The sequence below is a fragment of the Xyrauchen texanus genome, chromosome 34 (genome assembly GCF_025860055.1).
Source record: "Xyrauchen texanus isolate HMW12.3.18 chromosome 34, RBS_HiC_50CHRs, whole genome shotgun sequence".
Lineage (NCBI taxonomy): Eukaryota > Metazoa > Chordata > Actinopteri > Cypriniformes > Catostomidae > Xyrauchen > Xyrauchen texanus.
This window is the reverse complement of record NC_068309.1, coordinates 17,661,925-17,689,346: the sequence shown is the minus strand read 5'-3', so window position 1 is coordinate 17,689,346 and position 27,422 is coordinate 17,661,925. Positions and strand designations below refer to the sequence as shown.

The following is a 27,422-nucleotide window of genomic DNA, read 5'->3' as shown; positions in this document are numbered from 1 at the left end:
AAGCAATTGTGACTTGGAGTCCATGATGAACTTATCATAAATAAAATTTTGCCTACCAAGAGCCTTCATCAACAAACGTGTGGGACTTCAAAACATGCCTCCTTTTCCTCCTCTTGACCTTTGAGGCCTCCTGATCAAGGCAAGCCAACAATCAATGGCATTAAAAAATATTGTTTGTTTGTTTGTAATGCCATCCCAGCTTCTATGGCTATTTCCATGGTGAGAAATGTGTAAGCAATTTAAAATAAATTTTTCCAAAAACTCTAAAATTGCATTCGGTTTGATTTTGTTAAATATTTCTTCCAGAGTGCTGACTGAATAAAAAAGGTTTCTCATGGGATTAAGAGCAGTACAGTCTGATAAAACATGTTTCAGGGATATTGATATTGGATATTGGATTCTGGCAGAAGGTACATGTTGGTGAATCTTCTCCTGATATTAAAAACTTGGTGAGTCAACCTGGAGTGACCAATAAGACAGCGGGTGTAAACAATCTGGTCCCAGCAATTTGAAAACAGAGAGGAACTTCTTTTGCCAACAATAGGGCTGATTTCATGGAGTTTGCCATTTGTTTTTAATATATGAATTTTAGGGTTTTAGGTCAGTGGGAGGTATTGGACACTTTTGGAAATCTGCTGATAAAGCCTCTTTTGAGGCAATGTCTGCTTCCTCATTTCCTGGGATTTTACAGTGTCCAGGTACCCAGCAGAAGCAGATATTGAAATTTTGGGTCTCCAAATCCAGCAGTTTGAATAGAATATTTACAAGGATTAGGTGATCATTTTTTAAAGGTGACATTGCTTGAAGACAAGATTTTGAATCTGAGATTATCAGAAAGTTTCTCTGTTGCATAGACTTTATGAAGTCCAGTGCTAAGACGATAGCGTTTGCCTCTGCTGTAAAACTTCAGCTGTGACTGGGGATGGAAATTCCTTTTTTTGATGGTTGATCACAAATGCAGATGATACATGATCCTCAGATTTTGATCCATCTGTATATATTGGGATCTGTGATGGAAATATTTCTCTAATGAAAAGGAGTTGTTGTTGAAAGACATTTGGGTGGGTTTCTTGATAAGTCTATGATTATTTTTGGTTTATTAAAGATGGGGGGAATTTTACTTCAGTGTGTCTGTTCCAGTATGCTCAGATCTACTTTGAGATTTTGTAAATGTGGTGCATGCTGGTCTAAGACCATCACTTAGAATGATTATACGTGGTTGGCTCTGAATGGAGAATCACATGTGACACACACGACCTCTTATGTACTACAAACACCCCGACAGGCTTCCATGGCAATATTTGACACACTTGCGAAAATACAGTGATCTATTTGTCTAAATGAATGGCTTTTATATCAATATTTGGTAAAAGTTGACAAGATCATGAGGACAGAGCGTGTGTTGGTAATTTGCCACTCAACACATATCCCTAACTTCTGCTGCCCTGAAAGAAAATTACTGCTCTGTGTGTTTAACCTACAGTATGGAAAAAGTATCTTTTTGACCAATGAATTCCCATAGTTCTCTCACAAAGAGCAATTTCTAGCCAATGAAAAATGCTAAGAATTGAGCATATTTAGAAAAAAAATTATATTACTATATTCACAATAGAATTTTCCATGACTTATGATTTTCTGTTTCAGGCCTGGAAATTGCAAATTAAAAAATTCCTTTGCTGATTACCATAAAGTTAACAATTAATAAATGGTTGATGACTCACTTCTTGGTGTAAAACAGGCTTTCACTTTAATTTTGGGGCTGGGAGTCTGTAAATTAGGCACAGGAGGTGGAGAATCTGAAACAACTTAAAAAGAAGAGTGATGAGAGACATATATCACACATATGCATTAGGGCTGTGGCAATACAATGAAATATCGATATATATCGCTATACTTTTTCTTATGATATTGTATCGATACTTAGATCCATGTATCCTGATATTTTCAGTGCAGTCGGAGATGCTTCTATGAGGCACGAAAGAGACTGAAACTGATCCAGCAGGAATCAGGTTTCTCTCACACATGCTGGACCTCTCTCATGAATTTGGATCTAGGATTGGGCAAAAATATTGATTTTCTACTTAATCTTCATTTGTACAATCCCAATATAAATTCTTAAATGCCAAGAAACTTCTTTTTTCTCTCTGCAATCCCCTACAATCAGATTTGCGTAAATACTTCCCATATACTACAACAAATGTCTGTGATTTGCACTGGCAGGTAATTGTTTAGATTTCACTCACCAGAGTTTGAGTGGTGTAATGGCGAGGAAGTCCAGCACAGAGATCTTTTCACTGCGAGCTGACAATTAAAGTTTTGAATTTTCTGTATAATGTTAGTCCAGAGACTAGATCCAAGCAAACCATTTGTTATTCAATATTAATTTGTCTCTTTTAATATAATTTCTGTACTCTAGAGTCAGTTATTTATCAAAAACAACAAAAGAAACATTTAATTCTAATCATGCATAGCATGGATGATGTAAAGAAGCCATTCAACCAAACAAAAACTACTGTCAGTCTCTGCCACAGGTCTTAAAGAAACAGTACCATTTTAGCACTTGTGTGTATATATCACCTAAAGGATTATTAGGAACACCATACTAATACTGTGTTTGACCCCCTTTCGCCTTCAGAACTGCCTTAATTCTACGTGGCATTGATTCAACAAGGTGCTGAAAGCATTCTTTAGAAATGTTGGCCCATATTGATAGGATAGCATCTTGCAGTTGATGGAGATTTGTGGGATGCACATCCAGGGCACGAAGCTCCCATTCCACCACATCCCAAAGATGCTCTATTGGGTTGAGATCTGGTGACCGTGGGGGCCATTTTAGTACTGTGAACTCATTGTCATGTTCAAGAAACCAATTTGAAATGATTCGAGCTTTGTGACATGGTGCATTATCCTGCTGGAAGTAGCCATCAGAGGATGGGTACATGGTGGCCATAAATGGATGGACATGGTCAGAAACAATGCTCAGGTAGGCCGTGGCATTTAAACGATGCCCAGTTGGCACTAAGGGGCCTAAAGTGTGCCAAGAAAACATCCCCCACACCATTACACCACCACCACCACCAGCCTGCACAGTGGTAACAAGGCATGATGGATACATGTTCTCATTCTGTTTACGCCAAATTCTGACTCTACCATCTGAATGTCTCAACAGAAATCGAGACTTATCAGACCAGGCAACATTTTTCCAGTCTTCAACTGTCCAATTTTGGTGCGCTCTTGCAAATTGTAGCCTCTTTTTCCTATTTGTAGTGGAGATGAGTGGTACCCGGTGGGGTCTTCTGCTGTTGTAGCCCATCTGCCTCAAGGTTGTGCGTGTTGTGGCATCACAAATGCTTTGCTGCATACCTCGGTTGTAACGAGTGGTTATTTCAGGCAAAGTTGCTCTTCTATCAGCTTGAATCAGTCGGCCCATTCTCCTCTGACCTCTAGCATCAACAAGGCATTTTTGCCCACAGGACTGCCGCATACTGGACGTTTTTCCCTTTTCACACCATTCTTTGTAAACCCTAGAAATGGTTGTGCGTGAAAATCCCAGTAACTGAGCAGATTGTGAAATACTCAGACCGGCCCGTCTGGCACCAACAACCATGCCACGCTCAAAATTGCTTAAATCACCTTTCTTTCCCATTCTGACATTGAGTTTGGAGTTCAGGAGATTGTTTTGACCAGGACCACACCCCTAAATGCATTGAAGCAACTGCCATGTGATTGGTTGATTAGATAATTGCATTAATGAGAAATTGAACAGGTGTTCCTAATAATCCTTTAGGTGAGTGTATATACTTAAGTTCAAATTTGGCATGTAAACAAACAAGTAACAATATACTGTATATATGCAAAATGCAGTTTCAATACATCATGTTTATTCATGGACTACATTTAAAAAAAAAAGCTAAAATGTCAACAAAATGATGAAAAACTAATGATGAAATAAAATTTAGTTAGATGGTCCCCTGTATAATGAGAAAAATGTTAAATGATAATTCAAACAGAAATATACCAATATTAAAAGCGAAATCAAAATCGCATCATATCATGATGTATCGCTGTAACCCGCACAAGAAGAGACAGTCACAATGTAAAAGAAAACTGCTTTTATTTAAAGAGCAGGCAAAAGTAGAAAAGGGCAAATCCAGAGAAGAGTAGTAATGGGGAGCGACAGGTCGAAGCCGGGGAATCAGGATATGGCAAAGGGGCGAATCTACAGAAGAGTGGTCGAGGAAAGCGTAAGGTCGAAGCTGGGGAAATCAGAATCAGTATAACGGGTAAGTAGAATAAGACAAGCTAGTTGAATAGACAGGGGAGCTAGGGGAACACTAGAGCTGGCAAAGTGAAGGGGTAAACTAAACAATAACCAACAAGAGTGAAACGAAAGGGTTGTGATATATATAGGGGAAAAAACGAGCGGTGCAGGTGAAACGAATAACCTAGTGATTGGGACGAGTGCGGGTGAAACTAATACTCTGGTGATTGGGAGCGAGCGTGAGAGCCCGAGGGGGGTGATTGGGAGCGAGCGTGTGAGCTCGAGGAAGCGGAGCGAACTAGAGGAGCGGGGTTCGTTACAGTACTCCCCCCTCTGCTACGGACGGCTCCGGACGACCGCGCTCGGTTGCGAGGAGCGCGACCTCTGGGAAGCGGTGCGGGACGATCGGGATGCTGGCGATGGTAGTATAGCTTGAGAGCTTGATCCAGGACATCTTTCGACCATACCCACGACTGTTCCTCAGGTCCGTAGCCCTCCCAGTCGACCAGATACTGCAGCTCTCCCCCCCGACGTCGGGAGTCTAGCAAGGCCCGTACCGTATAGGCGGGTTGACCTCCGACATCGAGTGGTGGAGGGGGTGTTTGGGCTGCCGTGGGCGGGAACATGGGGCTATAGAACACGGGCTTCAAAAGGGAAACATGAAACACAGGACAAATTTTGTAGTGGGGTGGCAAAAGTAATTGGTAAGTGACTGGGTTAATACGTTTAGTAATTTTAAAAGGGCCGACATACTTGGGGCTTAGCTTCTTACACGGGAGACGGAGGCGGATGTCTCGGGTCGAGAGCCAAACCCTTTGGCCCGGATGGAGCAGGGGTGCAGGACGGCGTCGGCGGTCTGCCTTAGCCTTCTGGGTCTGGGTGGAGCATTGAATCCGGTCATGGGTGGCTCTCCAGACCTGGGCACATCTTTGGGCCCAGGCATCCACCGCCGGAACGTCACTGGGATCCGCTTCCCATGGGAAAAGGGGTGGTTGGTAGCCCAGGATGCACTGGAAAGGGGTAAGACCAGTAGAAGAGCTGACCAGGCTGTTCTGGGCGTATTCGGCCCAGGGGAGATAGGTGTGCCAGCTGCCTTGGGTCTGGGCACAGTAGGCTCGCAGGTACCTGCCAATCTCCTGGTTGAGACGCTCGGTCTGGCCATTGGTCTGGGGGTGGTATCCCGAGGAGAAGTTGAGTTGGATACCCAGTCTGTCACTGAAGGCCCACCAGAAGCGAGACGTGAACTGGGTACCCCGATCCGAAGTGATCTCCTCGGGAATACCGAAGTTTCGGAAGATGTGGGTAATCATGTGGTCGGCCAGTTGTGTTGCTTTGGGTAACCCGGGTAGGGGAATCAGGCGGCACATTTTGGAGAAACGGTCTATTACCACAAGGATCTCGGTCCGGCCGTCAGAGGGGGGCAAGTCGGTAATAAAGTCCATGGCGATGTGGGACCATGGTCGGTCAGGGATAGGTAACGGTTGGAGGAGTCCTGCGGGAAGGTGACGAGGTGTTTTGGACTGGGCACAGACCGGACACGAAAGGACGTATTCATGGACGTCGTCCTTGAGTGAGGGCCACCAATATCTCCTAGCGAGTAGCTCGGTGGAACGGGTAATCCCCGGGTGGCCAGAACAAAGGGAAGTATGAACCCACTGCATCAGCTGAGGGCGAATAATGGTGGGGAAATACATATTGTTGGGGGGGTTTGAGGAGGTGCGGGCTCGTCGCCTTGAGCCTGCAGGATGGCCTCCGTCAGTTCCCACCGAACGGGTGCGACGACGCACGACGTGGGGAGAATTGTCTCCGACTCAGGAGATTCCGAGCCATGGTTGAAAATGCGAGAGAGTGCATCCGCCTTGAGGTTCTGGGAGCCCGGACGAAAAGTAACGGAAAAGTTAAACCGGGTGAAGAACATCGCCCACCTGGCCTGTCGAGGGTTCAACCTCTTGGCTGCGCGGAGGTACTCTAGGTTCTTGTGGTCGGTGAAAACGACAAAGGGGAACCTAGAGCCCTCCAGCCAATGGCGCCATTCCTCTAGGGCCAGCTTGATGGCCAGCAGCTCTCTATTCCCGACGTCGTAGTTCTGTTCGGGGGAGGACAGCTTATGGGATTAGAACGCACATGGGTATAGTTTAGCGGGTGTCCCGTGTGGTTGGGAGAGTACAGCTCCCACCCCTACCTCTGAGGCATCTACCTCTACCACGAACGGGAGAGTGGGGTTGGGCTGCCGAAGGACTGGGGAGGTCGTGAAGGCCTCCTTTAGGGCCTGGAAGGCCTGCTGGGCGGGTGCGTTCCAGGTGAGGAACTTCAGGTTGCCTCGTGTGAGAGACGTGAGAGGCGCGGCGATCTTGCCGAAGTCTCTAATGAAACGGCGGTAATAATTGGCGAAACCCAGGAACCGTTGGAGCTCCTTGAGCGTACTAGGCTCGGGCCAGGATAGGACTGCGGCGACTTTGTCGGTCTCCATCTCCATTGTTCCCGCAGACAGGACGTAGCCCAAGAAGGAGACGGAGGGGCGGTGAAAGGCACACTTCTCTGCCTTCACGAACAGGTCGTGCTCTCGCAGTCTCTTTAACACCTTTGAGACGTGGATGTGTGTTCAGAGAGTGTGGCGGAGTAAATTAAAAGGTCGTCTATGTAGACGACGGGGAAGAGGTCCAGCATGTCTCGGAAGACATCATTCATAAACGACTGGAACACTGAAGGGGAGTTGGCGAGGCCGTACGGCATCACCAAATACTCGTAGTGCCCCCTGGTGGTGATGAACGCAGTCTTCCATTCGTCCCCCTTGCGGATGCGTACAAGGTTGTACGCACTCCTGAGGTCGAGCTTGGTGAAGATCTTCGCCTTACTGACCTGCTCGAGGGACGGTTGGATGAGAGGTAGGGGGTAGGCGAACTTCACCGTGGCCTTATTTAGGGCCCGGTAATCGATGCAGGGGCGAAGCCTGCCGTCCTTTTTGCCCACGAAAAAGAAGCCGGACGCCACTGGGGAGGTGGACGGCCGGATGATGCCTAGACTGAGTGCCTCGTCAATGTAGTCCTCCATGGCCTTGGTTTCGGGTAATGTTAAGGGGTACACTCGGCTCTTGGGGAGTGGGGACCCCGGAAGGAGATCGATGGTGCAGTCCATGCTACGATGGGGGGGAAGACTAACCTGGGTCTTCTCGAACACATCAGCGTAGGAAGAGTACTCAGGAGGGATGGCGACAGGGGATCTCACTTCGGGGCTCTCTACGGAGGTGGAGGACACCGGAAGGGAAATACAGTGTGATAAACAGTGGTTGGTCCAGCGCAACAGCTCCCCCGTGTGCCAGGAAATGTGGGGGTCATGAAGCGCTAACCAGGGGTGGCCTAAAACCACAGGGTCTCTGGGTGAGTGCACTATAAAAAACTGGATGAGCTCCGTGTGAAACAAGCCCACTTGGAGGGACAATGGCATGGTCCGGATGGAAATGAGACCCGATCCGAGAGGTGCCCCATCTAGAGAGTTAACTTTGAGAAGTGGCACGACCGGACTGAGTGGGATGGATAGTTTCTGGACCAAGCCATCGTCTAAAAAATTTCCCGCTGCCCCAGAATCCACTAGGGCAGGGGTAGAAAAAGAGACATTGTTAAAACTCAACATTACTGGGAGGCAGACTTGTTTCTGGGTAACGTTGAGAAAGACAGATGTTCTCACCTGACTTTTGGAGAGGGAACGCCGGGGGCCGGCTGGGCATGAGTCCATTCGGTGACCCGGGGTGCCACAGTATAGGCATTGGCTCTGTGTCAACTGTCTAGCTCGTTCTGCCTGGGTTAGTGGAGTGCGACCAAGTTGCATGGGCTCGGATGTGGAAGAGCGTTCGGGAGTAACAAGTTTGGGCGGGTTGAGACCCGTAGAAGGCTCGTGGACGACAGAGGGGCTCCAACAAGCACGGTCCCGAAGCAGGTTATCCACAGTGATGGAGAGCTGAACATAGTCCTCCAGTGACAGCGATTCTCCTCGGCATGCCAATTCCATTTGGAGCCGGTCATTCAAACCCAGGCGGTAGACCGTCAACAAAGCGGGGTCGCTCCACCCGCTACCCGCGGCAAGGGTGCGGAAATCTAGTGTGTAGGCAGCGGCTGTGCGTGACGCCTGTTTTAAAAACACGAGGCGGCTGCATACATCTCTGCCAGCTGCAGGGTGATTAAAAACCACGGCAATCTGGTGACAAAACTGATCATACGACATCAAAAGGGGGCTGTCGGCGGTCCATAATGCAGTGGCCCATTGCCGTGCCTTGCCCGAGAGCAAGGAGATAACAATATGTACTCTCTCACTGTCAGTGCGCAAAAGGGGGTGGTATGTCATATAAACAGTGCATTGCATTAAAAACCCCTGACAAGCTTCCGACGAACCGTCAAACCGCTCGGGGGGTTGAAAGCTCGCGGCGCTGGGAAATGCGGTGGGAACATCAACGGGCACAGGGACAGACACAGGAGGAACTGGTAAAAACTGATCGGAAATAGTACGTACCGTATGCAGTATTTCTTGTATTTGCTGTCCCTGAGCCGTGAGTGCCTGGTCGTGTTTCCCAACCGTAGATCCTTGGGCAGAAAGCGCCGTGCAAATCCGCTCTAGCGAGCTGCGGAAATCCTCCGTGGCTTCCATTGTGACTGTCTTCTGTAGGGTTGGTTATTCTGTAACCCGCATAAGAAGAGACAGTCACAATGTAAAAGAAAACTGCTTTTATTTAAAGAGCAGGCAAAAGTAGAAAAGGGCAAATCCAGAGAAGAGTAGTAATGGGGAGTGACAGGTCGAAGCCGGGGAATCAGGATATGGCAAAGGGGCGAATCTACAGAAGAGTGGTCGAGGAAAGCGTAAGGTCGAAGCCGGGGAAATCAGAATCAGTATAACGGGTAAGTAGAATAAGACAAGCTAGTTGAATAGACAGGGGAGCTAGGGGAACACTAGAGCTGGCAAAGCGAAGGGGTAAACTAAACAATAACCAACAAGAGTGAAACGAAAGGGTTGTGATATATATAGGGGAAAAAATGAGCAGTGCAGGTGAAACGAATAACCTAGTGATTGGGACGAGTGCGGGTGAAACTAATACTCTGGTGATTGGGAGCGAGCGTGAGAGCCCGAGGGGGGTGATTGGGAGCGAGCGTGTGAGCTCGAGGAAGCGGAGCGAACTAGAGGAGCGGGGTTCGTTACAATCACAATATTTCGAATTGTGACGTGTATCACAATAAGTATCGTAAGGTGGCTGTTGGTACCCCGTCGTAATATGCAAGAATATTGTAAAACAGTTAAAGGATGGGCAAGGAGGAGGCGAGAACCGGCTTGTCAATGTAAATAATAATTTAATAAGAAACTTAAAACACAACATAAACAAACACACATGCGGACATGCCCGTAATTCTCTCTCTCGAGGCTCTCTTGCTGCTGCTCTTTATGCCGCTCTCCTCATGCTACTGCAATTAGACACAGGTGTTAGACATAATTTAGCTCAGGTGTGAGCACCCTTACCGCTTTTCTCTCCCGGACGGGCGCTTGACCACACCCCCGCTGCCACAAATATATAAAGAGAGAGAGGGAAAAGAGAGAAAAACTAAATGAATGTTATCAATTAGCTTTTGTTTGTCTGGGAGCAATTTTTATATTTCATTCAGTGCTCTGCCCAGAGGCGGAATCTATTTCTATGTTTTTCTTCATTTTGGGTCACCGAGCGCCTCATCTGGATTGCTTCAAATCTGCCAAGCATGATGCAAACTTTTTTCCCCCTACCGTCATCATCATCACTGTCTGCCTCGGGCTTCTTTATCCTCCATCTCTTCTTTTGTTGGCTTTCCATCATCTTCACCGTCCAAAGGCTCAGGACGCTTTGTTTTATTTATTAGGAGGTGACGAACATTTAGATCAGCTCATGTTTAAGGAGGAGTAATGATATAATAATGATAATGACAAACGCTTGACATTATTAATGGTTAAAAAATAAATAAAGCAAAACATCTGCATCGCACACTATCAAGCAATTGTATCATCAAAGGGCTCAACAGTAATTGGCTAGACAGCCCAGGGCCAGTGTGAGAGTTTTGGGCAGGGTTGATGGAAAGGTCACTTGCCCGATTGGGTCAGTGCTGCATAGTCACAACGTCTTAAGCCCCATTCACACCGTCAACAGCATTGTTGCTTGGTGTCGCTAGACTCTGCAATTTGTGTCTCAAGTGTGCGTTCCTACTGCTGCTGCCGCTGTAATGTTATTTGTAGACTGCACAACTGGCCATAGTAGCTTTTGAAAATGCTAATTAGATTATATTCTAAAAGAGTTCTCATGCCACTAAAAATGAACATTTTCCAAGGAAGAGCATTTTATATAATCTGCAGCAGTGCTTAATGAACCATATCATTAACCAAGACGAACATTATATCAAAATATATATATATATAAAAATCGAACTCACTCAGAATGACGACACTGTTTTCCATGCATAATTTTTTTAGCCCATATCCATGTACGTTGTTACAGACAAATGATATAGAAGAGTCAAATCGCTTTGAACCTTTTAACTTCTCGTCCATCTTGCCGGCATTTTTCTCCAGTATCTTCACTCATAGCAGACAGGTGACGTGAGCTCCACTGTCTTCACTCTCATTGGTAGTCACACGCAAATTCAGTTCATTTGCAACATTCTCAACTTGTCGCTTGTCACAGCGATTTATGTTGCCTGAAGTTTGCTGTGCTCTTATTGGAAGTGAATGGGATTGTGTTGCACAATGCCGCTGGTGGTGTAAACGGGGCTTTTCCTTTGAGGATCAAGCAGCCTACATGTGTTTTTATGTTTTGCAAAATAAAAAGGTTTTAATGTGTAATATATATATATATATATATATATATAAAATCTTGCTAAAAATTAAATTTAGCTTTTTTGGTGATGGGGCAGATAAAAATGAACTAATGGCTAATCATCCTTTTTGTTGTGCCATAAAGAGGTCATGTCATGCAATCTTTTATTTGAAAATTTTCCAATTTGTTTAATCTTCTAATGTTAGTTACATTGTTTTTACTTAAATAGTTTTTAGGAAAGGTCATAGACAAATGCAAAATATAATATGGGATGGTGGTGGCGTAGTGGCTAAAGCACATAACTGTTAATCAGAAGATCGTTGGTTCGAACCCCATGGTCACCACCATTGTGTCCTTGAGCAAGGCACTTAACCAGGTTGCTCCGGGGGGATTGTCCCTGTAATAAGTGCACTGTAAGTCGCTTTGGATAAAAGCGTCTGCCAAATGCATGAATGTAAATGTAAATATTACTTGCGAGTATCTTTTTTTTCATCCTTCTGAATGTTGGACACCTTGGGTCGTTCCTCAATGCCAAACTCAGATTTGGAAGACTGTGACTGTTTTATACTCACAGTAGCAGATGTGTTTGAGCCTCCATCAGTCTCTGATGTTTTTGTTGGGTTTTTCATCAACCTTTTCTAAATTTTACACAGGAAGAATGTTTTGCTTGATTTTGTATGCTTTAATGACAGGCAGTTAAAAACACTGAAGAATACTTTGAGCAGACTTGCCAAAAAAGTTCATTGGGTTTGCTTTGGAATGTGGTTTTGTTTTCAATGTTTCAACCTAAAGGTTCAAGGATCCAACTCCTTTTGATAAAAGACTTTCCATGAATTGCAGTTTTTCATGATTACAAGATATTACTGGATTTAAACACATTAAACTCATAAAGAGCAATTATTAGTAGAACCAAGCATAACTAGACAAATCTGTCTATAGCTATAAAAATGTTCATGACTTATAAATATTTCAATAATTTCCATGACTGATATGTCCTGGTTATACAAAACTGTAGGAACAATATAGGTACACACTTACTAGAGAGGATTCATCTTTCTGTTCTGCTTTAACTTCTTTGCTGGATTCTTGGCTTTTAGCAGTATTTTTGTTTGCAAAAATTCCCATGATGCCCACTGGCTGTTTCGCCAGTGGCGCAGATAGGATTTTTTAACTGGGGGGGACCAAGCTGTCAGCAAATGATTTAAACTCAATTCGTTATTTTGCGTAATTTGGGCTTTAACTAGTGCTCAAGTAGTTACTTTGCCTAATTTGGGCTAATGATTTGCACTAAAAAGCCATTGGGGATTCTTATTTGAAATCATGGATAAACAACAATGAACAAAAGGTAAACTAAGGCCTACCTGATCACCACTAGCAATGCATGATCAGACTGTTATTTGACTAGTATGCCAATCACCTACCAAAACTTCTCATACCATGATTTTTGGAATGTCAGTGTCCGGTCTTTCATCACTTGCTTTTGCAAAACTTTAGGGTCAGGTTGATTTGGCTTTGTATATGTCATTATCATGTCAACATCCTCTCCCTTTGTGTTGCCTCCTGTCCCTCCTTGTTGTTCTGTCCCTGCTTCTTCTGTCTGTAATTCTACTGTCTCTCCTTCCTCATGCTGTCTTTTTCTACTGTGGCTGCCCTCCTGCAGATCCTCACTTGACTGACTAGGGTCTGCCTCACTGTCATCAGAAATTGCCTGCAGGCCAGGAGGATAACATTTTAAATCTTATAATTTCAGTTAACCCTCTATACCTCTATAGAATTTCACAACAATGTGAAATACAACATATTCCTGAGAATTAATGGCTAAAACTGCTATTTCAAATGTCTAAGAATAACTAAAATTTAAGTGTTAATTACAAGTTTTTGCAATTTATAGATTAGAAATATCTTTCAAATGATGTATGACATATTAAGAAATGTTTTTCATAGCCCATAATTTAAGAATCTATATCCTCCGTTGCTCTGTACAATAAAAAAAAAACATGATTTCCTATAAGAGGATGTCAAAAGTTTATGTAGGCCTTTATTTGTTGTTTGCATAAACCTTGCACCACACAAATGTACCTATTATAATTATTTTTATAGTGGCTTACACACGACAGTGAACATACCTCAGTCAATTTATACAGTACAATGGGTTAAATGATAAGATAAAATATTATTTCCTGACGACGATAAATTGTTTGATTTATCCAACCATTCTTTTTATGTTCATTCATTATTTGCCTCTGTCCACTCACCTAAATGCATAGTTATGGTCTCCACATTTTGCTGTGTTTGATAAGTGCAAACGACTCGGTTACTAGCGTAACCTCGGCTCCCTGAGAGGAGGGAACGAGTATTGCGTAAGTAGCTTACGCTATGGGAAAACTCCGTTTCTCGAGAAATATTGAAATCTTTATGTAAAACGCATTGCAGCTGCACAGCAGACAGCGATGAGCGAGGCAGCTCGGTCATTGGCTGTGCCGCGGCAACTGCTCGAACCAATGACGGGCGACTCTGAACGCGCGACCAATGGGCACGCGCCTGCGTTCATGCGCTCAGAGCCTGCCGAAATTAGCATAGGCAGGCTATATAATGGGCACCCGTCATGCGAAGTTCCTTTAGGTTCAATCGACTGAAGCGAACTGAACAAGTACAAGCACGGCAGCTTACGCCAATACTCGTTCCCTCCTCTCAGGGAACCGAGGTTACGCTAGTAACCGAGTCGTTCCCTATCGAGAGGTCTCTCCTATTAGCGTAAGTAGCTTACGCTATGGGAACACCATGTAAAACGCCGTGCGTGCTGACTTCGCTCTATAAAACCAGAGGCAGGTGCCTGAGCTTTAAAGCAAAGTGATTATTCCCGAGCGGCCAACGGCGAGCTATATACTGGGATATTACAGTGCGTCCTTGCCCAAGGCGAGCTCTTTGTACAAACACAAGCACACATCTTATGTACTGAGCTTTTTATGTACTGGTACGCATAATAAATCCTCTAAGTCGGTCAGAGACGGACCTTATAAGGGAGGAGGTGATGCCCAGCATACACACACTCTATTCCATTCTATAGTCAGGCTGATAGAATGTTGGAATGCAATGAGGGGACCTGTAGGTTATAAAACCTGATAAATGTCGAGGCGAGGCCCAGCCTGCTGCCGCTGAAATATCTTCAATGGGTATCCCACTCGACCACGCCCACGAGGAGGCCATGCTCCTCATAGAGTGAGCTCTGATGCCTAAGGGGCATTGAAGGCCCTTGGCTTCACAAGCCAGCGCTATAGCATCCACTATCCAGTCGCGATATTCTTTGCTTTGAGACAGCGAGACCCTTAGTTCGGCGCCAAAGCATCACGAATAATTGTTCCGTCTGTCTGAACAGGGCAGAGCGTTCCAAATATACTCTGAGCGCCCTGACCGGGCAGAGTAAATTTGCGTCGCCTTAGTCTGCTGGGGACGATAAGCTGCCAGAGATATCACCTGTGCTCTGAAGGGTGTAGAGAGCACTTTAGGAATATACCCGTGCTTTGGCCTAAGGACAACTCTGCAGTCGTTAGGTCCAAATTCCAGGCAAGCAGCACTTGATGACAGCGCGTGCAGGTTGCCCTGCTCTGAAGGGTGTAGAGAGCACTTTAGGAATATACCCGTGCTTTGGCCTAAGGACAACTCTGCAGTCGTTAGGTCCAAATTCCAGGCAAGCAGCGCTTGATGACAGCGCGTGCAGGTCGCCCACTCTTTTAACTGAAGCGAGCGCCAGCAAGAGCGCGGTTTTGAGCGAGAGCTGCTTAAGGTGCACGGTTCGGAGAGGTTCGAACGGGGCACCCTTGAGTGCGTCCAGGACCGTGGCCAGGTCCCAGATCGGCACCGAAGGTGGGCGAGGAGGGTTCATCCTCCTAAGCGCCTCTTAGGAAGCGAGCGATCAGATCGTTTTCCCTAATGAATGTCCTTTATCAGGATTGTGTGACACCGCTATGGCAGCCACATAGACTTTGGCGTGGAGGGTGTGCGGCCCGCCTCCAGCAGCTCCTGCAAAAAGGCGAGTACACTTGGTATCTCGCGCGTTTTGGGGTTCAAACTCTTGGTATCACACCAGTCACTGAACACTTTCCACTTTCGGGCATACAAGCGCCTCGTAGAGGCTCGTGCCTCAGTAATGGTTCTCAAAACTCCACTGGGGAGGTTCTCGGGAACCCGTTGAGGGGCCATGCATGGAGGGCCCACAGATCGGGGCGGGGATGAAGAATCATCCCGCTGGCCTGTCCGAGGAGGTCTTGCCTCAGCGGAATCGGCCATGGGGCAGATTGCATCATCTGTATCAGTTCTGGAAACCACGTCTGGTTTTTCCAGAGTGGGGCTACCAGGAGCACTGCACATTTCACCTCCCTGATCCGACTGATGACCTGAGGTAGCATCGCGATCGGGGGAAAAGCATACAAGGGGCGGCTCGGCCAAACTTGGGCGATCGCGTCCGTACTCTTTGAGAAGAAGAGAGGGCAGTGCGCATTTTCCTTGGAGGCGAAGAGGTCGACCTCTGCCTCGCCAAAGGTTTGCCATAACCACTGAAAGTCAGAGGGTGGAGAGACCATTCTCCTGGGAGAACCTTGTCTCTGGATAGCATGTCCGCTCCCTGGTTCAGGACACCTGGCACGTGCGCTGCCCTTAGCGAGTGCAGGTGGTGTTGTGACCATAGGATGAGCTCCCTGGCCATAGAGTGCAGGGAGCTCGACCTGAGTCCACCTTGGCGATTTATATACGAAACTACCGTTATGTTGTCCGTTCGGACCAGGACGTGTTCGTTTTTTAGGTACGGAAGCAGGGCTCTGAGAGCCAAGGCGACCGCTTTCATTTCCAGACAGTTTATGTGTAGAGCTTTTCGGGTTTGACCAAAACCCGGAGACAGGCCTGGCCTCGTAAAGGGCCCCCCATCCTATTTTGGAGGCATCTGTCATGATAATTTTTCTCCACGTACTCACGCCCAGACTCACGCCGGTTTGATACCAGTTGATGGCTTTCCAGGGTGTCAGGGCTTTTATACAGCCGTGATTCGCTCTGATCAAAAAGTGGCCCGAGCGCCACGCGTGAGTGGGGACACGGCTCTTGAGCCAGCGCTGGAGAGGACGCATGTACAACAATCCTAGCTGGAGTACAGCTGATGCCGAGGCCATGAGACCGAGCATTCTTTGAAATCGTTTGACGGGGGCGTGCGCGCCTGTTCTGAACGATGTTGCAAGGCGTCGAATAGAGAGCGCGCGCTCTGATGAGAGGCACGCTGACATCTGCACTGAGTCTAGCACTATTCCCAGAAAAGAGATATTCTGGCTGGGGGATAGCACGCTCTTTGCAAAATTGATTCTCAGACCCAGGCATTCTAGATGGGTGATAATCCAAGATCTGTGCGCCATTAACTGGTCCTCTGATTGTGCTATGATTAGCCAATCATCGAGGTGATTAACCAATCCCCAGGGTGAACTTGCGTGAGGATATGTTTGGTTGTTAACATTCTGAACGAGCGAATCATTAAAGCTTTGTTCAGATGTCTGAGATCCAGGATGGGGCGAAGGCCACCGTCCTATTTCGGGACGAGAAAATAGCGGCTGTAAAAACCCGCCTCGCTCAAAGAGGGAGGAACAGTTTCTATAGCGCCCTTCTCTATCAGTTTGAGCACCTCGGTGCGTAGAACATGTGACACATCTTTTCTCACTTTCGTCTCGACCACCGCTGAAAAGCGGGGTGGTCTGCGAGCGAACTGAAGTGAGTATCCGTGTTTTATTATGTTCAAAACCCATTTCGGCATGTCGGGGATTTTTTGTTTGACGGGGGCGTGCGTGCCCGTTCTGAACGATGTTGCAAGGCATCGAATAGAGAGCGCGCGCTCTGATGAGAGGCGCGCTGTCATCTGCACTGAGTCTAGCACTATTCCCAGAAAAGAGATATTCTGGCTGGGGGATAGCACGCTCTTTGCAAAATTGATTCTCAGACCAAGGCATTCTAGATGGGTGATAATCCAAGATCTGTGCGCCATTAACTGGTCCTCTGATTGTGCTATGATTAGCCAATCATCGAGGTAATTCAGTATTCCCACTCCCCGCTGTCTCAGGGGGGAAAGTGCCGCATCCATACATTTCGTGAATGTACGGGGGGCCAATGATAGGCCGAATGGTAGTACTGTGTACTGGTATGACTGTCCCTCGAGCCGAATCTCAGAAAGGGCCTGTGATGAGGCGCTATCGAATGTGAAAGTAAGCGTCTTTCAAATCCACTGATAGAAACCAATCCCCAGGGTGAACTTGCGTGAGGATATGTTTGGTTGTTAACATTCTGAGCGAGCCGAATCATTAAAGCTTTGTTCAGATGTCTGAGATCCAGGATGGGGCGAAGGCCACCGTCCTATTTCGGGACGAGAAAATAGCGGCTGTAAAACCCGCCTCGCTCAAAGAGGGAGGAACAGTTTCTATAAGCCCTTCTCTATCAGTTTGAGCACCTCGGTGCGTAGAACATGTGACACATCTTTTCTCACTTTCGTCTCGACCACCGCTGAAAAGCGGGGTGGTCTGCGAGCGAACTGAAGTGAGTATCCGTGTTTTATTATGTTCAAAACCCATTTCGGCATGTCAGGGATTTTTTCCCAGGCTTCTGCTCGCACAGATATGGGCTGAATGCTGGCTGGGGGCGTGTCGCAGTGACGTATGGGCCCCAACGGCAAATCGCTTTGTGCTAACACAGAGTCTACGGCTCTCAGAGGCGCAGGTGCTCGCTGAGCAGCCGTATTGAGTGCCGAGTGCAGGGGTGCGTGTGAGAGTACAGGCACATGCGCTATCTCCGAGATGCTCACAGCATGAGTCGGAGAGATGCTTGAAACTGTATGAACAGTGTTTTGGGGTGGGGGTACATACATCATAATAGCCACGCACGCAACATACATAAAGCTTTCCGCATTTAGCGGGGAGTTTCTTTGCTCGCGCATTGCATCTGTGATGCTTGCGGCATGAAATAGAGAGCTGTTTGAAACTGTATGGGTAGCTGTGTGTAGGGGTGCGTGCAGTACAGCAGGCACGTGCGCTACACTTATAGTATTTCCCGTTTTTACTGGGGAAGTGTTTATAACTGTGGGAACAGTGCTTGTGTGTAGTGGTGCATACATGACAATAGGCACACGATCTACATTTTTGGGACATCCAGCCTGAACTGGGGAGGTATTTGGCACTGTTTGGACAGTATTGATATGTGGGAATGCGCACTTTAGTGTGGACATGTGAACCCTTAGTGACACAGGCAGAAAATGACTCTTTTCGTGATTTCTGTGTGTCGCCGTAAAAACGGCGTTTGATTGCAGGTGAGTGAGTTTTATGACTGGCCCACTGACTGCTGTATAGACATTTCCAGCCGCCTGTAAGGGGACTGGGTAATGTTTTAGATGTTTGAGAGAGAGCGGTCTGGCTTTTGCGAGACACGTACTCTCTCTTTTTCTTCCTGTTGCTAGGAAGACTTACGAGGCTCCGTGTTCAGAGTGATTCTGGGCCGAGGACCTCGTTGCTCGTGCGGCTTTCTTCGGCCAGCGGAACGCGAGTGGCGTCGAGCATCCTTTTCAGGTCTGCTCTTTGGCTGGGAGACGGGCGGCTCTGCCCTGGCTCGCTGCTGCTGCTGGGGCGGATTCTGAGACGAGCTGAAGCGCTTGGGCAGGAAGTGATGCATAGCTTGCGAATCCTTCCGAGCCTCAGTGAAGCGCTCAGTGAATTCTCTCACCGCCGGTCCGAACAGGCCACTTGGAGTGACAGGCGCATCAAGAAATGGTGCCTTATCCGCGTCCTTCATCTCCGTTAGCGTTAGCCACAGATGGCGCTCAAGGACGGTCAAATTAGCCATGGCCTGGCCGATGGATTGGGCGGTGGCCTTTGTGGCTTGCAGGGCTACGTCCGTAGCGCTGCGCAGGTCCTTGAAAGCCTCGGGTTCAGGTCCAGACTCGTCCATGGTGCGGAGGAGTTTGGCCTGAAAAACTTGTAGGACCGCCATCGAATGCAGCGCTGACGCAGCTTGGCCGGCGGCGGCGTATGCGCGACCGGCGAGAGCTGAGGTGGTTCTGCAGGGCTTCGAGGGGTGAGAAGCTCTGGACTTCCATCCAGCGGTGGAGGGTGGGCATAGATGGTTGGCCATGGTCTTCTCGAGGGGCGGAGTTGCCTCGTAGCCTCTTTCTCTCGCGCCGTCCACTGAGGAGAGCGAGGAAGAAAAAGAAGGCTTTAGGCGAGCAGAGTGCGGGGCTTTCCACGACTTTGTGAGCTCGTCGTGGACCTCAGGGAAGAAAGGAGAGGGTCTCTGTCGGGGGGCCTGCCGGCGCCCCTGCAGGAACCACTCTTCCAGCTGGCTGCGGGCGGGTTCTTCCGGGGAAGACCAGTCGAGCCCGAGGTCTTCCACGGCTTTTGACAGGATACGGACGATTTCCGAGTCCATGCTGGCCAGTCGTCGGATGCAGCGTCAAGAGAGAGGCTGTCATCCTTTCCATCGTCGTCCCCTGATGTGCCGAACGAGACGAGACCCACCGCTTTGTTGGAGGGGTGCAGGTCCGCTCTCGTGAAATGGACTGGCGGTGGGGAGATTTCTGGTAGCGGTGATGCACGCGGGGACTGGGCCGGCGTGACGTCACCGAAGTCGGCGTGCTCTGGCAGCCTCTGTGAGCGGCGCTTTTTCTCGAACGGAGGTGGCAGCACGGTGGAAGCCGGCTCGTTTGCGGTGAAAGCGGCAAAGCGAGCGCCGCTCGGCGAGGCCCAAGAGTCGCGTTCGGGGCATCCGCCCTGAATGAGTGCAGCTTCTGCGTGGTCCAGACCCAGGCAGCGAGTGCAGATGATGTGCCGATCTCCGTCGTGAAGAGGGCCTCTGCACGAGGCGCAGGCTGAAGGCATTTGAAACAACGCCTTGGAAAATTACTCTTTTACTTTTAAAAGCGTCGCGAGGCGGCGCTTGCAGTAAAGGATATGCGATCGCGCGCCGGATGGCGTAGCAGAAGGCTTCGCAGGCGGCTGAAGGCGCCGGCGTCCTCTTAGCAGTCCCACTGTAAGCTTGTCAACGGCGCGAAAGACTCCAACAATCCGGAGGATCCAGCGAAGAGAAGGTCTTCGCTGAAGGAGATTAAATCTAAAGGAACTTCGCATGACGGGTGCCCATTATATAGCCTGCCTATGCTAATTTCGGCAGGCTCTGGTAGCGCTGACGCAGCGTAGCGCCCATTGGTCGCGCGTTCAGAGTCGCCCCGTCATTGGTTCGAGCAGTTGCCGCGGCACAGCCAATGACCGAGCTGCCTCGCTCATCGCTGTCTGCTGTGCAGCTGCAATGCATTTTACATAAAGACTTCAATATTTCTCGAGAAACGGAGTTTTCCCATAGCGTAAGCTACTTACGCAATAGGAGAGACCTCTCGATAGGGAAAGCCTTTTTGCCATTGTTGTCAGACTAGCTATTCCCCTTAACAAATCTAATCTGCCACATCTGGGAAAGTCAACAGCCATAGGATACTTACATTGTTTGGTTTTTGAAAAAACGAGGTGATTGTTTTTTGTTTCTTCATTGCCTTTGTGGCATTTACAGTCGATTTTTCTCAGTTCAGAAAATCAACGACTCAGCTCAGTCATAGATGGTATATGATCACTATGGTTACCGGTCCGCTCCTACAGGCACGATTGAGGCAGCTACCTCCTCATAGGACCCCGGCAACGTCACTCAGGAGTCGTAGCACACACACACACACAGACAGAGTGTATAATAAATAAATTTTACCCTGCGAAATATTTTATGATTAAATATAAAAGTAATATTGACACAAGATGCTCATTTTGCCAAGTTCACACTGAAACTGTTTATCATTTATTTTGGTCCTGTTTCTATACTAAACGACTATGGGAGAATATTGAAACTTTTATTAAAGACAATACTCAGCAAGATATATCAGTAACTTTTAAATACATTATTTTTGGATACTTTGATTCTGATCCCATTAAAAAAAAAACCTGCTTTGTAACTAATTTAATTTTTTTTATTGTCAAATTTTATATCCATAAATGTAAATTCACAAACAACAAACCAATCTTTATTGTTTTTTTGAAAGAGTTTGAAATGTACCTTAACACCATCTCGTCCTAAGTAAATAAGAAGGCGTTAAAAACATTTTAATTTGTAATGACCTTAATTTATTTAGGCCTGCTCTAAGTGATGTATAACATATCTCACCCTCTTGACTTTTTTTTTTTTTTGTTTGTTTGTTTTTGTATCTTCTATTTTTCATTTATTGTTATTTTCTTCTTTGTTTTAGATGACACTGTACATATTGTTGTTATATTTGTACAGTTTTAATTACAATTTTGTTACAGAAGTGTATATTATGATTGTTATCTTTGTATTGTTTGTATGCATAAATAAAAAAAAATAAATAAATAAATAAACACAGACAGAGTGTAAACGTCGGTGGCATGATGGTATCGTGTGTTTATTGACAACAGAACAGCATGTAGTGAGAATGTGGGTACAAAGTAATGGTGACCGCCGACCGGTGTAGATTATTATTGTGTGTCAGCCTGCGTCTGTCCCGACCCGATTCTGAAGCAGCGGCGGGCCGTAATCCTCTGTTTTTTTTTTTATTTTATTTTTTTTTATTATTATTGACAAATAATTCAAATGACAGAATTCAGCATACACCAAGAATGCTTCACATGACAAATATCACATATTCTGAAACAATTTAAACAAAACAAAAAGGAACAACAACAAGAGAGAAAAAAAAAGAAAAAAAAAAGTAAATATTTCTTCCTTTTTCCTTTTGACAAGTTCAATGTTCATAGAATTTGGTAAACATATTGGGGGCATTAATTACAATTTAAAGAATACCTCCATAAAGTTTAACAACATTTCATTCTTTTTATTTTTAATTAATTTTAATGACTTCCTCAATGATTCAATCTCTATCAAGAATAGGCTACATTTAGGTATGCATTTTGCTAATTTTTGTTTATGGATATAATATTTACCATGCAAAATGTACAAATTCACCACATATTCATACAATTTGCTTCTGTGTGTGTAAGAACATATAACATCTTTTAGAGATAATTTATAATTCACTTTTCTTGGGGCAAAAAGAAAATGACTAACATCAGACCAAAATTTTTGAGATAAATCACATTTATAAAACAAATGAGCCAAGTCTTCCTCATTTACATTACAAAAAGAACATTTGTTGTCAATGTCGTAATCCTCTGTTTTACCAACACATTCTCACACCCAACTCGTCACATATGGACGCTTCGCCAGGACCCCTTGGCGTCACTTATTGACGCACTGGGTATACCTTTGCCGTCATTTTTCAACGTGCAGGGTAGTCCGATAGACTTCTATATTGTTAAACTCACCGATGAATGCGGTTAAACTCACCAATGAATGCGGTTGCCTATGAACGCGCTAAACCTGAGAGGGCACTTTGATATCAGATTGTGAGGGTTTTTAAACATAAAAAAACAGTTGGAGGGCCAGATAAAGATGATCTGGGGGCCACCATTATACTAGCCCTGGCATAGATCATTTATTGTAGCCTATTCCTTTTTATTTTTATTTATTGCAGTCTCGACTCTCAACCCATTCGCAGCCCAAGACGTCAAATTTCAACGCTACAGGCTCCGGTTCTATCGGACTACCCTGCACGTTGAAAAATGACGCCAAAGGTATACCCAGTGCGTCAATAAGTGACGCCAAGGGGTCCTCGCCACGCGTCCATATGTGACGAGTTGGGTGTGACAATGTGTTGCGATTTTTGTCGCCTTTCGTAGGGATAGTGAGGGCGGCGGACGAATCGGGTCACTATCAATCTGGGGGGGTCATGTCCCCCCCGTCCCTAGTGCCATCTGCGCCCTTGTGTTTCGCACTTGGTTTGGAGCTCGCAGAAGTGTTTTCATTTAAGCCAGGTTTACTGATCACCTTTTGGGCTGGCATGTTCAAAGCCATCATCTCATCTTTCTGGAGCTGTGCAGATGACATTAGCTCTGCTGCAGCACAGCGTTTAGCACTATACCTGAGGGAAAGAGGGGAAAAAAGGGTTTGATTCATGCATTCACAGAATAATGATTTTTTTGTCGCACTTTGTGGAGATAAATTATTGCAGTTCTTTAGGTTCTCCTTAACATCACCATAATCTGTACTGTAGAGTTGAGCACTATCCTTGAGCTCTGCTCACTGCATGCTGTACACATGTACACTGATGGTCGCATCCATCTTAGCTTTAACAGCTGTTTAAAAAGGAGTCACATCATTAAGTGAGATCAGAGAAACCTGACAGAAGCTGCAAACACAGGAGACCAATGAAGCCACACAGGGAAGTTGTCACATTTTTACTGTGCAGTGTTTTATTGTTTTTTAAGTTTTATAAATGCATACAAGTTCATCTTTAAAATATTTGCTGGCCATAATGATGACTTGATACTTGTATATGCTACCTTTACATTTGTGTTGCTTCATAAATAGTTTTTATTCAGTTATTTTACCAATTAAACTTTGACATAGGCTGTTGAAAGGCAGGTTCAACATTGTAACAATGTGTGACATTATCCCCCAATATTGGGCCACTTTACCTGTATCTTTATTTTCTAGGTAACAATTTTGAAACTATTTAATAGCTTTTTTGTAGCTAAAAATGTGTTTGTATACAGAAAGTGACTTTCAAAAGAAACCTGACAAATGTTTGGTAAAAGTGTGACAACTAGCCTCAGTATCCCAAACATTCATTAAAAACATCTTATTTCTCCAAACCAAGATTTCATACATAGTAGTCTTACCCTCAAGCTTGTCCTCATGTACTACTGACACTTTATGGCACTAAAAAGGAAAACCTTCAATGGCAGTTAATGACCTTAAAGGGATAATTCACCCAAAAAATGAAAATTCTCATTATTTACTCACCCTCATGCCATCCCAGATATGTAAGTCCTTCTTTCTTCTGCTGTGCACTAAGATTTTTAGAAGGATCTCACAGCTCTGTGGGTCCTTAAACTCTGAGGAGTTCCTCGTCCTCCCTGACCTTGCACAGCACCTGTGCAAGTGAGGTCACTGGGGAAAACACGTACTTGCGCAGTCCCCGGGGCCAGCTGTGTGCCAGCGCGTCTATCCTGAGGGAAGCCTCCGTTAGGGAGTACCAGAGCGGGCAGTGGGAGGTCTCTTTTGAAGAAAACAGGTCTACCTGTGCTTTGCCAAACCGCTCCCAAATCAGCTGGACCGCCTGGGGGTGGAGACTCCACTCTCCGCTGAGTGTGCCCTGTCGCGATAGCGCTTCTGCTGCCGTGTTGAGGTTGCCTGGGATATGAGTGGTGAGCAACGAACTGAGTCGCTGCTGGCTCCAAAGGAGGAGATGGCGGGCGAGTTGTGACGTGATGGGAGTGCACACTGCCTTGACGATTTATGTACGCTATCCTGGTGGTGCTGTCTGAGCGAATCAAGACGTGCTTGCCCCGAAGTAGTGGGAGAAACCTCCGCAGGGCAAGAATTTACAGCAATTCCAGGCAGGTGATGTGCCAATCCAGCCAGAGCCCCTTCCAGGAGCCGGCGGCTGGGTGCCAATTGCACCCTGTTTGGCGATGTCTGTGGTGACCAGAACACGTCAGGACACCTGCTGTAGGGGGACTCCTGTTTGCAGAAAACAGAGGTCTGTCTAAAGGTTGGATGTCTAGCGGCAGAAAAAGGTGATGAACACACAGTATGTGCCGAGGCACCATGCCCATCTCGGGACTCGAGTCTGAAGCTAGTGCTGAAGCGGTCTCATATGCATCAACCCGAGTGGCGTGACCGCCGCTGAGGATGTCATATGCCCCAGAAGCATCCGGAACTAGCGCAATGGAACCGCTGTGCCTTGTATGAGCAAACTTAGGCAGTTCAGCACCGGCTGCGTGCGCTCGTTTGTGAGGCGCACTGTCATTGAGACTATGGTCTAACTCAGTACTGAGAAAAGAGATGCTCTAAACCGGGGAGAGCTTGCTCTTTTCCTCATTGACCTGAAGCCCTAGACAGCTGAGGTGCCCGAGCACCTGGTCCCTGTGGGCACACAGAGGAAGCTGAGAGTGAGCTAGAATCAGCAAGTCGTCGAGGAAGTTGAGTACGCGAATGCCCACTTCCCTTAGCGGGCCAAGGGCAGCCTCTGTGACCTTCGTGAAGATGCGAGGGACGAGCCGAAAGGGAGGACCTGGTACTACTATGTCGGGCCATCGGACGTGAGCCGTAAGAAGGGTCTGTGCCAAGGCAAAGTGAGATGTGAAAGTACGTATCCTTCAGGTCTGCCGCAGCGAACCAATCTAGATGCTGGACACACGTTAGAATAAGTTTCTGCATTCATCGCCTGCCGTGTCAGCCCAATCCCGTAGGAAGGAGGCACGGCGCGGGGGCTGAAGTGGCTTTCTCTCAGAGCATAGAAAGCCGTGACCACAACATGAGAATTGAGCACTGAGAACTGACCACTGAGAACATGAACCATTCATAAAACGCTGCCTGTGTGTGATCGCAGCCCAGGCACGCGAGACAGCTCTTATGAAAGTCAGAAGTGGAGATATATCTCCCACATACAGGAACTACACACAGGCGGAAAGACATATTTAAAAAGACAAGTCTTTAAAAAGATGTTCAACGCCAATGTGTATACTCTTTTAGAGAAAATATTATTAAGGAAAAGCTGTCGAAGCGCCAAGGGGAAAAGCTGCGCTTCCGTGCAAAGGAGGAGAAAGCCGCTGATATACGCCATAGATCCAACAGCACACGCTCTACAGAGGTTAGTGGAACAGTAGTGATCTCAGCTCGCTGATCGCACAACCGCTCGGCTCCGAAGAAGAAATCTGAATGAACAGATGCACGATTCCCTCCCTTTATACCCGTATGTCTGGGGGGAGGGACATGCAAATTCTGTCTGCCAAATTCTCATTCGCCTTTTCTTAAGTTCAGAGGTAACCAAGGCCTTCAAGAAAGTCGCTTCATTCAACACAGTTTCGTAGTGAGCGACAGATGGGGAATGTCAGTTTTGTGTCTAGCCATACCCCCAAATATCTTATCACATTAACTTGTTATAAGTGAGTGTTCCTCTACAGTTGAGACTGTTAGTCTTGACCCTTCTAGTCTGTCTTTTAGTTTCAGTCCTATCAAAGTCTCAGACGTAAATAAAGCCCTCAAGCATTTGGATACAACCAAATCTGGAGGCCCTGACAAACTGGATCCCTAATTTTTAAAGCTAGCAGGAAATTGTATTGCCGTGCCCTTAACTACTATTTTTAATCTGTGTTTGAATACAAATGTCATTCCTCTCATCTGGAAATCAGCCTTAGTGGTTCCCCTGCTAAAAGGTGGTGACCCTACCATCTTAAATAACTACAGACCAATCTCTAAACTGTCTGTCCTGGTCAAGATTCTAGAATCCCTTGTCAGTGATCAGTTAAAAACTATTTTTACAGTTATAGTGTGTTGTCTGACTTCCAATCTGGTTTTAGAAAAGGGCATATTACAACATCGGCAGCTCTTAAGGTTTTAAATGACTTTGTTGAATCCATGGATAATAAACAGCATTGTGCAGCCCTTTTTATTGACCTTTCAAAGGCATTTGATACAGTGGACCACATAGTGCTTAAACAGAGACTGTATAGGGCTGGGCTTTGTGAGAAAACTGTTGGCTGGTTTGACAATTACCTTACAGACAGAACTCCATGTGTGCAGGCAGAGGGTTGTACTTCTAGCTACCTACAAATAACAAAAGGCGTGCCCCAGGGGTCAGTCTTGGGGCCACTACTATTCATTCTTTATATAAATAACATTGATCATAACGTGTCTGATGTAAAATTTCATTTTTATGCTGATGACACTGTATTGTATTGCTCTGCACCCACCGCATACCTGGCCCTCTCCCAGTTACAACTAGCTTTTAACACGCTACAACAGAATCTTTATGATTTAAAACTGGTTTTTAACACAGATAAAACTAAAGTCATGCTTTTTTCAAATTCAAAATCTAAGTCAAATCTCCCGTCAATCCTTACTTCCCAGGGTATGAAAATTGAATGTGTTTCTAAGTACAGATATCTTGGTATTTTAATTGATGAATCTCTTTCTTGTAGCCTTCATATTCAGCAACTAGCAAAAAGATTAAAACTTAAATTAGGATTTTACTTTAGAATCAAATCCTGCCTTTCATTCAAATCTAGAAAGAGGCTGGTCGCTGCCACGTTTATGTCTGTACTTGACTATGGTGATGTTTTATATATGCATGCGTCATCTCAAAGTTTATATGCACTGGACACTGTATACCATGGATCTCTGAGGTTCATCACTGGTATGAAAGCCCTCACTCACCAT

The 27,422-nt window shown here is 46.2% G+C and overlaps 1 pseudogene; it reads right to left on the bottom strand.

The window, feature by feature from the left end:
- Positions 1-52: 52 nt before the first annotated feature.
- On the bottom strand, positions 53-27,422 carry LOC127627380 (DNA polymerase delta subunit 3-like; annotated as a pseudogene).